The sequence below is a fragment of the Mauremys mutica genome, chromosome 14 (genome assembly GCF_020497125.1).
Source record: "Mauremys mutica isolate MM-2020 ecotype Southern chromosome 14, ASM2049712v1, whole genome shotgun sequence".
Taxonomy (NCBI): domain Eukaryota; kingdom Metazoa; phylum Chordata; order Testudines; family Geoemydidae; genus Mauremys; species Mauremys mutica.
In genome coordinates, this window is record NC_059085.1 from 34,371,157 (window position 1) to 34,389,594 (window position 18,438).

Genomic DNA, 18,438 nt, shown 5'->3' on the forward strand with positions numbered 1-18,438 from the left:
TTGGCTCACTTTGTTTCTGTGGGCTAGATTGTGCGTGTTCCTGTGCAGGTACATGAGGTTGGGAAGACAGTGCAAAAGACTTCCCCTCCCTCTCTTGCACAGGAATGAGATACAATCTAGGCCTTTCTATTCTTGGCACATAAAGGAGAGAGACTCCATTCACAGATGAAGTAGAAACCCCATAGGGGTAGGGCAGGGGCAGCACTAGCGCTGCTTAGTGGGGGGATTTGGGGAAGTCATAGTGCATCCTATAGAAGAGTGTCCAAATATTATTGGACTTCTTCAGCAGTTTACTGAACAACAGTCAGCTTCCCTTGGGGGACAGTAATCCAGCAAATACACTTTTGTCCTCACGGGTGGATGTGCCTGGGGACTGTGTTGCTGTGGTTATTTCAGATGCAGGAAGCATTCAGAGCTCAGGGGACTGGAAAGTACGTCCAGTGCATATTTAAAAGACAAATGCGCTGTGAAGTTTTAACTCCCTCTTTATACCATGACATTTAAAGTGCACTTCCAATATTTCCTGCATTAACCTCTCCAAAAAATGTTCAAAATGTCCTCTTTCAGTTTGCTTTTCCTTCTAAAAAACAAAAAATTTAAAAAATGAAACTCAGAAAGGACATACTGGGTAATTCTATGGCCCGTGTTGTGTAGAAGGTCAGATTAGATTATTACAATGGTTCCTTCTTGCCTTAACATCTATAAATCTATGACGCTTAATGTAAGCTTCCCAGCACTGCAATTTAGTTCTGAACTCAAGAGGTGAGAGGGTAAGGTCTCCATGCCTAGTCAGGCCCTGGCTAGTTTGCTGAGTCTGCCAAACAGGGTTACCAGTTATTGTAGTAATTTCTGTGATGTGGAAACCTGTCCATTAAGAACTTGGTTAAGACTACAACTCATTTCACAAAGGCCAACATATATCTGCTAGATTGCAATGTCTTTGGGTCACTGTCCATTAATGGCATATTCAAGCTAATAACCATGAGGTGAAGGTCTCTTTCATTTACAGAGTTCCATTGTATATGCAGTTATTCAGAATCTCCTCGTTTTAGATTTATTCTTTTCAATTTTGTCATCTCTTCTTCATGGTTCTCTCTGACTATGCAGAAAATCAGTACGTTCCTGTGATTATCTTGATTATCTTATTCCTTGTATTATCATTGATTCCAAGCAAAAGTTATTCATTTCCACTTACAGGTCCCCAATAGATCTACCTATCAAGATCTTTTAATTTAATTATCTTCAGACCATACTTTGAAAGTGAGGATACAGTTTTTTCCTTAAGATGTCCTCCAGTCTTCCCCAAACAGCTCCTATCCCTCAATAAATATTAGCACCCTTCCTTGAAATTGTGTAGTGAAGCAAGCTGACTATTATTGTAACAACCTAAACTCTTAATCCTGACTGTGGCTCTGTATACCAGTCGCTGCTTGTGTAGGGAAAGCCCCTAGCGGGCTGGGCTGGTTTGTTTACCTGCTCCATCCACAGGTCTGGCCGATTGCGGCTCCCACTGGCCACAGTTTGCCGCTGCAGGCCAATGGGAGCTGCTGGAAGTGGCGGCCAGTAAGTCCCTCAGATTTCCCTACACAAGCGGCGACCCCAGTTTGAGAAACACTGCTGTATACACATACTTAAGACAGGAGACAACCTCTGCCCAGGAGGGCTTACAGATGTAGAGTAAGGAATGGTGTTGTGACATACAAACAAATAAATATGGTGAAGAATTGGTACAGCTTTATTAGTTACATGCTTTGTTGTTGTATTTTCTTTTTTGTTTTAATTGGGATTAGACGTAGGGTAAGGGATACCTGGAAGAAAGGTTATTGAGAATAAAGGAGTAGGAATAGAGAACATAGGGAAGACAGTCATGGCTCATCACCTGCCTGGATCAGATAGGTAGAATGAAGTGGGCTAGGTTGTGAAGAGTATCAAAGTGTAAGACAAGAGGCTTGTGTTTGATACAGAGATGAAGCAGAGACTGGTGGAGGAACTGGAAGGACTCAAAGTGAGTGTTGAAGTTGTCAGAGTGATGTGTAAAGAAGATGATCTTAGCACTAGCATTTTGAATTTAGTTGAGGAAACCAAGGGAAAAAGGCTAAGTTAAGGATGATGACCCACGAAAGGATTGACACCAAAGATTGATCAGGCAGGTAAGAGAGCCATGAGAAGACTGAACCCTAAAAGGTAATGGAGGACAGGTTTTCAAGAAGTAGGGAGTAGTCAATGGTGTTGAAAGCTGCTGAGAAATCAAGGAGGATGAGGATTGGGGTCAAAGTCCTGAGATTTCGCCAGGATAAAGTCATTAGATACTTGGATTTTCTCCAATCTGGCTTCTATGCTCCAGTGACACTGCTCTCAAAGACAGAACGGGAAGAAAGGAATTGAAAGAAAGTGCCTATAGACATCATGTTTGAGGAACTTGGAGATGAAAGAGAAGCGGGATTATGTGGTAGGTTGAGGGATTTTTGTTTTTTAAGGTATGGAAGGTCAAAGTATTCCTTTACTGAGCAGGGAAGGAACTCAATGAGACTAAGGTTGAGGAGAAAAGTGGGAGAGGGGGCAAGGAAAATTAGGAGACAGGAAAGGTTGTGGAAAAAGAGGTAGGAGGAAGAGATCAGACGGGAAGTCTGTGTCTGGTGAGAAGGATGAGAGAGTACTAGAAGTAAGGAAAAAGGAAAGGAGTGGGGAGAAGCCATACTTGATTTTACTAAATATTTTCTTTGAAGAAATCTGTAAGATCCTTCACAGAGATCAAGCTCACCATATGCACCCACCTCTCTCCCCACCCCCAGCCCCCGATGGCTTGATTCATAAACTATACATTGCTCTGCTTGCACATTATAGTGGTTACCACAGTTTTAGATCTCCATTTTATTCTGACTACAAAAATCCACATCAGATACATCAGAATTAAATTGACCAGTTCACTGAAGACTACAGACATCCACAATTCACTCTATGATAATTACATGCAAAACTTGAGATAGAGAAATACGATTACTAATGGCTTTTTGCACACGAACATTCAATATTTTGTTGGAGGCTGTCTGGAATGTATGCATTTCAAAACCCTTTAATTTAAACATCTTCCATATTTGACATACCCTTCACCCTGGCTCTTTTTTAATTGTTTCTGTGCTCAATAATTCTTTCACTCCTACTTCTCTATTTTATTTATCTTGTGAGTGAGCTACTCATTTACAATATATAGAGGGCAGCAATTATATGTTGAGAGAGATTGTCATAGCAATACTGAAACTGAAGCAGGGGATTGCTATGGGAATAAGTAAGGGGCTTGAATGGTGGTGGGAATTCTTAATCCAACCTTTAGGTTGGAAATGGGTAGTGTTGTGCTGTTTTTATACCATGCATGGATTCTGTTACACAAGGGTGCAAAGGGGTAGAGTTGGGGCTAGAATCTGTCCTACTGGGTTTTCGTGTGGTTAAGCATTGATCTAGTCTATAGGCTCGCCCATTAGTGGGGCTGTCTTTGTTTTTCTGCACTGCTCTTAGTATTAAGGGTTTACAGGTAGGAGGATTCTTTATACTTCATTTAGAGGAAGCTGGTGTCTGGTTGGTTAGTTTTGTGAATCTTTTCCCATCTTCTCACACACAATTGCTGTGTCCTGTTCATGTCAGTTTGGTTTGTCTTTCATGGAACATTCTACTAAATTATTTTGTGTAATAACTATAATGTTAATGGAACTGTATGTTATGGTTGAGTTAAGGTTTGTCAGTTCGAAAATAAACATCTTGCCTTCATTTCGACATTTGCCTTTCAGCATCACTCCGTTAAGCTGTCACACGCTATAACTTCATTAACATCACCATTTAATTGTAAGTTACTGTGGAACTGTTTTTTTGTAGGAAAGGCTTGCATACACATACTGACTGAATAATTTTAATCTAAATTTCCTACCAACATGATTCAAATCAGTTGAAACATTAAATGGTCTCCAAATCTTTTTGTATAATGGAAATACTAAGCAATGGGATGCAACTCATCCTTAAATACAGCAGCATTACTGGTACCGTTATAATAAAAATGCAAAAAGATATTTTTTGAAGTTAGAATAAAGTGGGAGAGTAAATCTTAGCCACATCACTACTGTGCTCTGTATGTCTAGCATTGAGATGTACTACATCTGTAATTGGGAAATGTTTCAATTATTAAAAGAGGGACAATGTAACCTCCATAAAACTGAAGATGGAATTAAAATCTACATGCTAATAGCTTTGCTGCCAGTCACAAATGGATTCGTTCTTCACATCTTGGATACATACTGCTTATTTCAAAATAAATTCTAGGTAACATTCAACCTGACTGAATCTGCTAAAGCTTTGTTAATATATTTGCTCAACTCACTGGCACTCAAAAGCTTTTAGACAGAATATCACTTTTTCATATTATTCATGGTAATGTAATTCCCACCTTTAATCTCTTCAGGATTTCACATTAAGTCATGATATGCAGTTCAGGGGAATTTGGATCATCCATTAATCATAGTATCTGTACTTTTGTGTGTCTACTTTTTGTCCATCTCTTAAATCAGTCACTTGGTAATGGCAGAACTATGAGGATACTTAAACTTTTTATTGATGAGACCTTATTTATTAAACTTGTCTTATGTTACAATGTGCACAGACTAATGCAATATGTTGTACATTGAAAATAAAGATGAAACAAAATTAGCATAATCACTAAATATGATGCCTTTAACGTTTCCTATGGAAAGCCAAGTATGTTAAGTAATGACTTATGTGCAGCTGAATAATTAGTTAGAGGCACCTTGACTAATATGAAGGACCACAAATCAAAAATTCTAGTTTATGTCTTCATGTAATTAAAGACTATAATGTATATACACAAGGTAACCAAATTAAGATTTTAATGACAACCTTAATTGTGGCATTTCCTAATTTTTGAGTGTTTGACTTTGCAACCTTAGCTTTCCTTTAATTTAGGGCATGAGTATGTGTGTTTTAAAAATCTAGCAGGGCTGATGGGGGATAGAAGTTCCACTTATTGACACCCACATGGTTATTAGCGGGGTTGGAACTTTAGATCCACAGCACAGACATCCGCCATTTGAGATGAAGGAGTAACTGATGGCAGCAGTAGTTTGTCTCTCTCTATGTGGACCAGCAAGTAGAGGGGATGAGATACACACTTTGCGAGTGGGTTTTATAGTCATTTGCTGACAGTAGAATATTGAGACTCCGCATGGGTTCCAGTCCAGGTTCTCCAGGGAGTGTGTTCTGGCGATCATACATCCTTATTTTCCTTCTCTGCAAGCCTGCCCCCTTTTGCCACTTCACAGACCTGTCTTTTCCCCACCTCCTTGTCCCAGTACTAGTCTCCACCCCACGCCCCCATGGGCTGTTCATTCCAGTCTCAGTATATTTGCTCAGCGGATGCCAATCTCCTCCCAGACTCCCAGTCCTGATCTTTTCCACCAGGCTCTTTCTCCCAATCTACTCCCTTCCTCCTCTCTCCCTTTTTGCCCAGATCTGGCTCTTGTCCTTTCTGCACTCAAGTCAGTTTGCCTTCTCCACCAAACTCCCTGGGAATCAGCCGGGGAGTATTGGGACAGGAGAGACTTTCTCCGTTTTCTCAGTTTCTGTCCCCTGTGTCACAGCGACTCATGGGGGTTGGGAGGAGCAATTGCAGGGAAACTCCTGTTTGACCTTTGCCATCTTGGGCTGGAGCAGACTAAATCTTCAGAGCCTTTTGCTGCCAGGCTCTAACAAGTCTCTCGTGAACGTATGTAAAGTGACACTTTCCAAAGGCTTATAACTTGGACAAAATTGTGCAGAGTTTGTGTCCCTCTGCGAACCCCTCTGCGAAACTTCAAGGTCCTGTTCCCAAGCATAGGCTTGCAGCAGCTTCTCCAGAAAATACTTGTAGAAAATTTATTTAACACTGCAAACAATGTATTTTCCCCTAATAATCTTCTCAGAAATGGCTGAACCATTTTGCCGATTTTTTTATTATTATTTTTTTTAAGTTCAGTCTGTGGCAGACTCCTGAAATGGAAAATTTGCACACAAATGGTTAAAGTTTGACAAAGTTATGAGAAACTGAATCCAGTGTCTTATAAAAGGAAGTGTGGGGCAACCTGAACTACAGGTAGTACTATTAGCTCTGCCTATAACAACTTAAAGTTAAAAGGTGGGTAGAAATGATACTATCACTTTATTTTAACTGGCAACTCTTCATTTACTGGGTTCTGGCATCCTTGAAGCATTACAGAACTTGACATTTTGCACACCTACACTGGTGGTTTGTTTTTCTAAGAGAATTATCAATGCTAAATGTAAAAATAAACAAACAAACAAACCATTTGTACCTTTGCTTTAAGGTTATGAATATATAGTACTGACAAATTATATTTTAGCAGCCAAAGTTTCTAATTGAGTCAGACTTCCAATATTTATGTTCAGTGTATGCTGTAAGTTGAGAACAAAATTGTTCGAAGTATAACCATTTATCATTCTGCTTGTGATATTTATGCATTGAAATAGGCCTAATGGTGAATTACTGTATTCTTCATGATATTAAATGAAAAATGTGTATCATACAGTTATTTTAGTATGAGTGGATGAAAATGTGGTGACACAAGAGGAGTGAGAATTAAAGACACTAACCCCCCCTACGTATATTGAAAGCTAAGCTATATGTAAATTTAGCTTTTGATTAGAGCCGGATTAGTTTAACCCTAGTTGTACAAATGATTACAGATTTTTACCATTTAGACAAACAGCTTCTCACTGTAAACTGTAATATGATTTATATGAATCTATCTGCCTCCATAAAGGTTTGCCCCAAGCATCTGCATCTTCTATTGCCTCTGAATCATAATGAAAAAGAACTCTGAGAGTTCTTTAAATCCACTAGCATGATTCTATTTATATTTTGATACAGTTTATTATTACATAACTCCACTTCCAATATTTACTGTTACCCATGCAAGGAAATTAGCTTCTCTGCTTATTTTCGTGTACAGCAAATAGTAATCAAGAAAGCAACTGGTAGGTCCTGGTAATCCAAGCACATAGTGTACATGAGACAGCAGCATAATTCATCTGCTGAGAGTGGGTGATTAACATTATTTATAAACATTGCATGTGCTCACAAACCTATCTATGTGCCATGTATCTATGCTTTAACATACTAAGTCAAATTCTGTTTTGACCTTTACCCTGTGCAAGCCCAGTGACATAGAGTATGCACCAGGGCAGATTTGGAATCCTGGGACCTGATTGTGAAAAAAGTAATAATCATAGAAACATAAGAATGGCCATATTGGACCAGGTTAGTGGTCCATCGAACCCAGTGGTGGGCAACTGGGCTTTGTGTGAAGAAATACTTCATTATGTTTGTTTTAAACCTGCAGCCTATTCATTTCATTGGGTGACCTCTGGTTCTTGTATTATGTGGAAGGAAATAACACTTCCCTATTGACTTTCTCCATGCCATTTATTATTTTATAGATCTCTATCATATCCCCCCTTAGCTGTCTCTTTTCTAAGATGAACAACCCCAGTCATAATCCTTTTAATCTTGCCTCGTATGGAAGCTGTTCCATACCCCTAATTATTTTTGTTGCCTTCTCTTTGCCTTTTCCAATTCTAATGTATCTTCTCTGAGATGGAACAGTATGCAGTACTCAAGGTGTGAGCACACTATGGATTTGTAATGACATTATAATATTTACTCTTTTATTATCTATCCGTTTCCTAATGGTTTCTAACATGCTGTTTGCTTTTTTGACTGCTGCCGCACATTGAGTGAGTGTTTTCAGAGAAATGTCAACAATGACTCCATGATCTTTCTTGCATGGCAACAGCTAATTTAGACCCCGTCATTTTGTAGATACAGTTGGTATACCCATAAGTAATTGTGCAGAAAAGGGGGAGGGGGCAGACTAGAAAGTCCAAAGGAAACTGTGGCAAGTGGACAATTATCTTTGGAATTAAAATCAGATCACAAATTGGCAAAATTTCCAATATATCCATCTTGCAGTGATGACTTCAGAAGTATCCATTGTGAAAACACAGCTGCTAAAAGTTTTAAAATAACTCATCTATTCCACATAACCAAGGATCAGTTCAGGAGATCTGGGTTAAAATCTTGGCTTTCCTATAGATTTCCTCTGTGTTCTTGGGTAAGTCAGTTTCCCTTAAGTAATAACAGTTCCCAATGTCAAATGGATGTTGAGACTCAACTTATCAACATTTTAAGTGATGATTTGATCCTACGGTGGTGAGCAACGTTAGAAAAGCTTATAAATACAACTTACAAATACATACATGCAAATATATAAAGACAGCTTACAACTGCCTGCATCCTCTAGAGTCTGTGAGATGATGAAACCAAAATTAAATTATTTTCATGCCTCCCATAGAAGATCTCAAGTGATTCTTTCCTTTCCAAACTACATGCACCTTTCCTACAGTGTCATCTGGGTACCTCTCTGCTGCGATAAAAGACCTGCAATTCGATTGGCAGGGTCAGCTGACTTGGGCTTGCAGGGCTATAAAATTGCAGTGTAGACATTCAGGCTTGGGCTGGAGCATGGCATCTGAAACTCTGCAAATGAAGAGGGTCTCCAAGCCTAGGTTCTAGCCCAAGCCCAAATGTCTTTACTGCAGTTTTGATGCCCACAAATCCAAGTCAGCTGATCCAGGCCAGCCATAACCATGCCACGGGTCTTTTGTCTTCGTGTAGACATACACTCTCTTATTCAGGCTTTGTTCAAGGAGGAAAGGTTTGGATCAAAATGACTTGAGGGACAAGTTAATTTGGTTTTTTTTGTTTCTCTTTGTAGATTTACATACTGCATCCTGTCTATATTTCACACTGAGTTCATGTATAGTAATGAAGGTGCCTCTTTGCTACACTCTTGTGATATAAGAAAGTGTATTAGGTTGAACTCTCTGTTTTCTATGATGTATATTGCTATACAGGTTTGATTTGTTTCATATATATTGACATCCTCAGTGTGAAATGTTTAGTTTTACAGTGTGATTTTCAGTTTTAGTTAGTGTGCTTTGCAATGCTTAGCATCACCAAGTATACTAAAGGTAATATTTTACAGTACACTATTCAATTATTGGACCAAAATATTTTACTGAAAATAGTAGCATCAAATCCAAGTAAACTTTGCTCTTTGGCTTGTCAGACAAACGTCATAACTTTACAAATTTGCATTTATAACTCTCTTAGCCTCAGAATGTTAACCACAGTCATTAAATATGAGAGAAGTTTGAAAGTGTCTTAATGTGTTTTATAATATACCCTACAGAATTATAATCAAGCCAATCAAAAAGTGTATTAGTGAGATGTTTTTTATTACAGTGAAGAGGTAAGAAATGGAAATGTGAATATTATTATTATGAACTACACTCTACATGAAGGAAATATCTGAAACCTTGTAAGTGGTCCCCATTGTTTTTTTCCTCTAAATCCAAACACATGAATATATGATGACACTTCACTGTACTTTCTAGTAACACATGAGAAAAATGTTGGTTGTGGGATATAATTTTGAGTAACGTCAGTAATTCTTTTCTATTACATTATATCTGTAGCATCCTATTTTATCTAACTTCAGATTTACAACAGGATATTTGTAATTTGGCAACAGTCTTGGTTATGAAATACAAGGAACAGATTCACCATGACAGTGAAGAAGAAGAAGAAGAAAATTGTACAGTAACATAACTCTGAGCCAGAGGTCCAGCCAAACTGTGGCTATTAATCATCACCGTCCATTATTTACTGAGGATTCATTCATTGTTCCACAAAGGTATCTAGAGGGTCAATTAGAGACAACAGACAGGATTTTTCAAAGACACAAGAGGGTCAATTAAGCCCTCCTTGTAATTTTCTGCTTTAACAGCAAATGCCAGCCTATCATGCAACAGATACAAGGGAGTTTAGAAATAAACAAGGTGCTTCTTTGTATTTACTTATTTATTTTAAATGAAGTCAGTTGGCTGCTGGTAGCAGAAGGTTCGCTGTCAGGCCGTGGTCAAAGCAACTGGAGGATTTTAGCATTGCAAATGGTAAAGAGCAAAGTTCTTTTTAGGGTCAGGACACCCTAAGCAATCAGGGAATTTCTAAGATGAAATGATCTGTTCCCATCACAGAGGTGAATAATTTATCTCAGGGAGGGTCTTGACTACAGCTCTGCTGCTAAGCCCTGCTGTAATACCACTATGAGATGTGAAGTAAATTATCTGTTATCATTTGAGGTAGATAGTTGAAATGCTATATGAATGGTACATTCAAATCTCAAATAATGTTCTAGCAGAGATTATAAATATATATGAGCATCTTACTGTTAAAAAATGTGCAGATGTTTTTAGTAAAGCTTAGAGTAATTGTGCAACATTGTATCTTACATACATATTACCTTTCATCCAAGGATCAGACAGATACTGATTATTTAAGCTTCAGATCACCTCTGAGCACAAAGAGGTGAAATGACTTGATCACTAGTTAGTGGCAGAATAGTATTAGGACAGTCCAGAACTTGAGAATCTCTCCCCTGCTTTAGCTTTTAAACATTCTCACTTGTTTTCTCTTTGTCTGGAAATATTCCTTCCAAAAGGTCAAGATTTACTCTGTAATATGAATATTGGTTAACACCCATATGAGAATAACTGCACTCAAGTTGTTTCTTTTGCTGATTTTTGTTTTTAAATTGAGGTTAGTATTAATGCCTGGTGTGCTGTTCCATACAATGCTAAACGATTTGGAGGGGGTTTCCCCTGTAAACTTTCATTAATTATACTCTTACTCTATTTAGCTCTTTATAAAATCTATCTTAACTGAAAACAGTCTTCCTAATATGGCATGTCAGTCTTGTAAAAATTTTAATATTTTAAAATGGAGTTTTAGAATTTCTGAGGATTTGATAGTCTCTTGTGAGAGTAAATCTCTGATTGTGCTGTATCAGTGTGATCCTTTCAGCCTTCAGTGCCCCCTATTCTCTGTAGTCTTTCAGCAGAGAGTTCTAACTAATGACTTAGGGCCAAATTTTGCCCTTAGAAAGAGGCATGCAACTCTCATTTATTCCAGTGGGAGTTGTATGCGCATATCAGAGAGCAGAATTTGGCTTTTAGTGTGTGGAATTATAACATACATGGTTAAAAGATCCTTCTGCACATTCATCTTACTGACCCCAAGTCTACAGGACCAATAATACTAATCTCACCCTTTTTTTCCTTCTTCACATTTTCTCCTCAGTTTGTGCTATAGCTTGCACATCACCCCAGTTCCCCATCTCTCATTTGAATCTACTTCAAACAGCTAAGTCCTCAGTATATTGCTATTGTGGTTCTTCAGAGAAAGTAGTTGAAATATTGAAACAATTAGGGTTGTTTTTTTAATAATAATCGTGGTAGGCCCTTGGAAATAATTTTTTTTCTGTTTTTGGGAGATTGTGGTACAAGAATTATTTTGTTCATATTCTATAGGCCTTTTGTTTGTGGAGGCAGAAGATAACAATTAGGGAACCATGTGTATTTAATATACATTTGAGTGTGTGTGCATGTGTAATATACAATTATGTGCATATACATAAATACAGCAGTTGGTGCACTTTCAAATATGCTTTTGCATTTTCATCATGTGTCACACTTTTTTGCTTATATACAAACAGGACAAATTTCACCTCACTCCATCAGTGAGTCTCCCCCAACTCTAAGCAGCTGCTGGGTGGCTTTATATTCAACACTCTTTTTGAGGTTCTAGCTTTTGGAAGCAAGAAGATTTTGTTAATGGGCAGAGGCTGTGGAATCAGCTCGTCCCTAGATTCCCTTTGACAAAAACTCTTCCTCAGCCAATACTGCCACAATTTTCTGTCTTTCTTTAATACACTGGCCTCTTGTGGCTGCTGGTGCTAAGGAAGTGGCTGTGGTTGTTCTGTGTAGCTGTAACCTCTCCCTGGAGGAATTTCTCCCTTGGAGGTTGCACCACCCTGATTTATTCTGATGAGTGTTGGTGTAAACACTACGTGGATTTGGCCCAGGGATTTTAATTTGATGTAACTGAAAATGTGGTTTACCAGACCAATTAAAATCTCATGCCTAGATCTACAGTCATTGTCATAAGCTGAATGCTTACGGTCAGCTGGGTTTCTCTTACAAGGTGGGAAATGGGGTTTGCCTCACGCAGATCCTGTACATTACATCAGTGAAAGTGTGTCTTCTCTTCTGTTTGGGATGACTTTCTTCCCTCCAAAATAGGCTTATCAGGACACTGTGTACATGTCTTGGAGATCACAGCCAGATGCAGGATACTGGGGGTTGTGACTGATCATTCATGTTGTTTGTCAAACTTCTGTCCCCCACATTTCCTGTTAGCTGTACAGGTTTCAGGCCTCTGCATTAGACCAACCTTTGGGCTCTTTCTCTCTCTGGAGCCTCCTAAAAGATTCCTTACTCAGGCAAACACTTTTTGGTTTCATTTTTCCAGCTGCTCCTTCTCTTAAACACAGCAGAATGGCTGCTGGGACTCCACCTCCAATCTTCTGTCATTTCCATCATTTGGACCTCTATACTCTTTTGCCTATTGCATTTTAAACTAAACATAAAATCCTATTTTCACCTTATGAATCACATGCTTTTTAACTAATCTGGTTGTAAAGTTTTCTTATGAGTCCTTAAAAAGCTGACCAGTAGCAGTATTATTTCTGAAAGGACTTGTGTAATCAGTGTGATTACCTTGGGAAATAAATTGTAATTTATAATTCAGAACATACAATTTGTAAATCATTCTGGCAGTGCATTATGTCTGTTTTCTACAGTGTAGGGGAATAACTGGCCTTATTAAGTTTTGTTGTTTTGGAATTAGTATCCTTAACCTGAAACCAGAGCTAAGCAAATAATCCATAATGAATTATTTATTTTACATAATATACCTATTTTCCTGCTTCTGGAATATCTACAAGCAGATCATAATCTCCTCAAATTTATTCATTATTCACATTTATTGGATGCATGTCTTTTAGAATTTTGTACTTTATAGATTGACAGAGTTCGAACTCTGTAGCTTATTTGCAGTTGTTCAGGAAAGGCATGTGATATTGCTTCTATTCTTCGATTACATGGGTGTGCCAGTACCTTCAATGTCAAAACTTGCATGTACATATAGAAAAGTTCTGTTGTTTGTTCATACTCATGGATGCATCTTCAGTGTTCAGTTTTTATCAACTTTATTTACAGTAAAACTTGATTACTTGAGTTTTTGTAGTTTGCAGAATGTTGAGCACAAAACTGACATGGCTGCAAAACAAATTATTTTAAAAGATTGAATTAATATTTGCAGAAATTTCTTTTTGCATTATTAACCAAGCAAGAAATGTGGTGGAGGTACAGACATATGGCTGCAATGACACTTTTCTAAATTAAAAAATGGCCACAAACTTCTCAAACTGGCAGCAAGTTGGCAAGATGAATTAAAAAGTTGTGGTGGATATTAAGGCACAACATGCCATCAAGCATGCAGAAGAAAAAATAGGTGACAACTAACAGCACATGTGCTGACACAAGAGGCGTGGTTAGCTCCATAATAGCAAGAATACACCATACAAGCTGCATAGCAATGGAAGAAAAACCAGAAATATCTGTTACCCACTGCTTGGACAATAATGGGAATGACTAGGGATATCACATTTGTAAGCCCTTTGTAAGCTCTTGTTATTACAAGTTTTTTCTATGTACCTGGGCTTCCACATTTGAATCAGAGTTGTTTTAAGTCTTAGGATATATAAGACATGTCAAGATGCAGACTCCTGATTTCTGAGGAGACCAGACTCATGCCATATGCCTCTAATACAAATTGTTTCAATCTCCATGCTTACTTGGGCCAGATATAAAATGGGGATAATAATGCTTACCCACATTTTTATGATGCTTTCAGATCTACAGAGAAGAAAGTATTGGGCAAGTGTAAATTATTATTAGCTACATTTTTCAAATAGGAGTAATCGAGGCACAGATAAGATGAAGTACTAATTCCTGGTTTAATTTAAATATCATTCATTGCATCATTTGTTGGTCCCAGTTTCAGTACGATAGACTGAGTTAAAAGGAAATGTCATATAAAAACACGTCAAAACAAGACAAAACTAGACCAATCACTAATTTAAAAAATAAAATTAAATTGTTTAGGAGCCCCTAAACATTTTCATAGCATGGACTGCATCTAAATGGCGACATTAGGCCACCTTCCCTATAGTTTACAATCACATGGCCCATCTTCCTTCCCCCTTGCCATCAGATTACATTCCTACTGCAGCTACAGAACTTGATTACATGGGAAATGAACATGGAAAGTGTTTGATACCCTTTTAGCTGTTTTTAATGTAATTTAGCAGATAAAAACAAAGAAGAGGAGCCAGCAGCATTTGACCAGTCAGCTCTCTAAAGACTACAATTTGGGAACCACTGCTTTAAATAGTTGGGCTACTTAAAGGGTAAACTTCCCTGCTACAATTCTGTCTACTTCTCACTAAGATCACCTACAAGGCTACTATATAGACCCAGATTCTGCCACTGTTACTCATGCTGAGAAGAACCTTTCTCCTCAAATAGTCCCCTGTGGGATTACTTGTGTAATTGCTCACCAGTGTGAATAAAGGTTACTCAGTCTCACCCATAGTGAATAATAATGCCAAAGAGCTATTAACAGTAGAGAGTGACAAAGTGTGGAGAGATCCATCAACTCATCTTGAGTTTAATGAAACAGAAATGAACATCGTATTGCCCTTGTTTTCTGTCAGATTTTCCAGGTCTCTGTGAGGTTTATTAATGTTAGGATGTAATGGAAAAATGTGTTGCTATGTTACATACTATAGCACCCATTCAGTACGCAAAGGATTGTAGACATTATTAGTCTTTGTCTTATTTACATATTGTACTTTGGTGTATGCCATGTTAGCTGCACTTAGAGCACAATGGAGAGTGGAGTTATAAAATGTTTGTAGATTTCAGAAGTGTGTATTAATGCATGTGACCAGATGGTTATCTGCAAGCCACTTAACCAGAAGTTACAGTTGAAAACACTCTTGTGAGGAACACACGGAGCACATATTAAAGACCTTGGAAACTGCTTTGAGTCTTAAGAAATACATGGTACAAGGGAAGTGTAGCTTCATACCTGTATTGTGTGGTCCTCCAGAATATCTGCATTTGTGAACACATTTTGTTCCTGCTGTGTGTGTGGAACCTGATTTCATAGTTAGGATACTACTTTATTCTTTACTCCACTGTCATATTTACACCATCACTGTATTCTGTGTCTTAACCATGGTACCATATGTTTAAAAAGAGGTCTTACAATTTCTTAAAAACAAGAGGAAGCAAACTGTTAGGGGAGATAACACAGTATCAAATATTGGATTCAGTAAATATATCATAAGGTTTGTATTCTGCTTGCATTTTTAAAGTTTTAAGGGCCATCTGTGGACAAGCCTAATAACATCAGTGCCATCGTATTTTCACTCAAGGTCTTATTATTTTTCTGCTAATTTAAACAGATGAAAAGTCGAGGTCAGACATCAGAGATATCCTCTTCTACGAAACACCTGTACAGTGAGATTGTCAAGCCCTGTTTGTTAGGCTATATGGCTCATTACAGGTAGCAAGGATTTTTTGCAGATAAAGCTATGACGGGGGATTAGAAGAGCTTATTAAATGGTGCTCTTGATACATCTGATGAGCTATCAGGTCTGTGAGTAGTGTTTTTAAATGATGATAAAAGTCCTTATATTGTGTTTAAAAAAGATAACATTCTTGTAACAATGCAGCTTTTTTTAACATGTTCAGCATTGGCAATTTCAGAGGTTAAATATCAAAATCGTGTATGTGATAGTGTCACTGGAAATATTTGCCTAGGGTTTATACATTTTGTAAACTGTGATTTTTCTCATTTTTATCCTTTTACTTTACAGAAAGCTTTGTTTAAGAACCAAGCCTGTTTTGATACAGCTTTAATGACGTATTAGCCGTCTATATACATTTCAGTGATAGTGTTCAGAAACTTCGATAATTATAGATTCCTCTCAAAGAATGAAAAATTTCTCTTTTAAACTATATTTTTTCAGACAGCAGTCCTGTCAGTTTCTTGTTGTACACAGTATGACTGGAAGCATTTTGCATAACATCTACACTGCCAAATTTTGAAAATTGCCATGTTTGAAAAGGAACTGCTGCTGTTCTCTGCACCACACTGATTAATCATAGTCTTAGACTAGATATAACATTTTGTATTAAACTTCCAGTGAGCAGGAAAATTGGCACTTCCTGAAATAACTGTACTAATTCCATTAGTGAAAGTTCCCATTTAAAATGCCCTATGTTCCTATTGTGCTTCCTTTATCCTTTTCAAACTAAAGAAAAAGATCCGATAGCTATGTGCAAGCTCACCTAAAACTGCCTTGCTGTTAGATATACAAATTGACCACATGCTCTTTGTGGTTAATTGTATGTTCTTACATGAAGCTCCAGAGTAGATAAGTGTTTACATACTGCAGTTTAATATATGTACCCACCCAACATGTTGTGATGAGGGGAAACACATTGGGCCAACTCTCAGGCCTAAGAATCCCCGTGCACAGAACCTCAGGACTTCATGAACTGCAGTTGCACTGATCCTGACCAGAATGTCTCTCACTGGAGGCTGCCATGAGAGTGGCTCAATTCTCTCTTTCCCCAGAGGCACAGTCTACTCAGCCAGCACAGCTAGTTTGCCATCTGTAAATGGTCCTGGCATTGACTGGAGCTCCTGTTACCATGTAGCTGCTATTGTACTGGCTGTGCAATATCAACAACCTATTAAAAACACAAGATTTTGTCTAACTATGTTACAAATAAACTTATTAAAAATTATACTAGCAGAATTCTACTGAGTTGTGTCCCATCTCCACAACTTCCCAAGCGCATCCCTCTCCTCATCGCTGTCTTTATCCTAATAAATCATCAGAAGTAAGTTCCCCCACAGACCAGACTCACCAACTTCAAGTGGCACTAGAGCCTGCCATAACAGATGCAAATCCTGCAGATGTATCTTCACTGCTACAGTCATCAGTACCCCTCATATCACACCTTTCCAGATCCATGGGTCCTACACATACCTAAGGCCTTGTCCACTTCACAGCACTGAAACTTTCATCGCTCAGGGGTGTGAAAAAACAGCCCCCTGAGTGATGCACGTTTCAGCACTGTAAAGTGGCAGTGTAGACAGTGCACCAGCGCTGGGAGCCCAGAGCTGATAACTACTCCCCTCATGGGGGTGGGTTTTTTACAGCGCTGGGAGAGCTCTCTCAACTACACAGCCACATTAAAGTGCTGTTGGTAGTGAAGACCCTTACACAACAGGTGGTGTACCTCATCCAGTGCTTCAACTGCCCCAACAACTGTGAGTGGAATCAGACAATCACTATGCTTTTGAATTAACTCACACAGAAACATGATAAAAGTAAAAACACCTATCACCCACGAGTGAACAGTTTTCACAAAATGATCGCTCCACGGTGGATGTCTGTCCTCATCCTCCAAGGAAACCTGCACAACACCTTCAAAAGACAACTTAAACTTAAATTCATAACTCTACTAGACTATAAAAATCATGGATTCCACAGACACTGTTTTTGTGACTCATTACAACAATTTGTAACTATTAGTCCTCCTTTGTCCTATGATTGCAGAAGTGTTAATTGCCCTCTTCATTTCCACTGGTCTCCTGCAATATGCTCCTCCCTTATGCTTAACAGACTGTTCCACCTTGTACTTAGCTGTGACACTGATTACTTTAGACACAAAGAAGAGCTCTGTGCAGCTCAAAAGCTTGTCTCTTCCACCAACCGAAGTTGGTCCAATAAAAGATATCACATCACCCACTTTGTCTCTTTTATCTTAATAAATATTTAAAAATTGTACTTTTTCTCCCCTTTTCTTAAGAAGAAACCAGATTATCCTAATTTGTTTGGGAAATCAGTGTGTTTATCAATATGTGATACTTTGGTGCACTCATAAAAGTATGATTCCTAAATACAGATAGAAATATTTTTAAATGTGCAAAAAGTCAATTTTTGTAAGGTTACATCTTTTTACCTCTCTGTATATACAACAGACTATATTAAAAGAGAGATTACATTTTACTCTGCGAAATAATATGCAAACACAATTATTATTATTATTTTATTATTAATATTTTGCTTTTCAGGATAGGCAATGGATTATCATTTATTTATGAGACTTTGTTTTAATCTAGAATATATGGAAATCTTTTCTTGAAGCACAATATAATATTGAATTGGGAATGTTGTCTGACAGTTTGCTTCTTACAGTTGCATAGAATGATTCTAGTGTATGAATTTTTAAAAAAGGCTTCAATATACACTGCATTTGAAAGGAAGGAAGTAA

At 38.0% G+C, this 18,438-nt stretch overlaps 1 protein-coding gene across 2 annotated transcripts in view; it reads left to right on the plus strand.

Annotated features, from left to right (window-relative positions):
* WWOX (WW domain containing oxidoreductase) overlaps nucleotides 1-18,438 on the plus strand; it is a 647,484-nt gene that overhangs the window by 258,894 nt on the left and 370,152 nt on the right. The window lies entirely within an intron of this gene.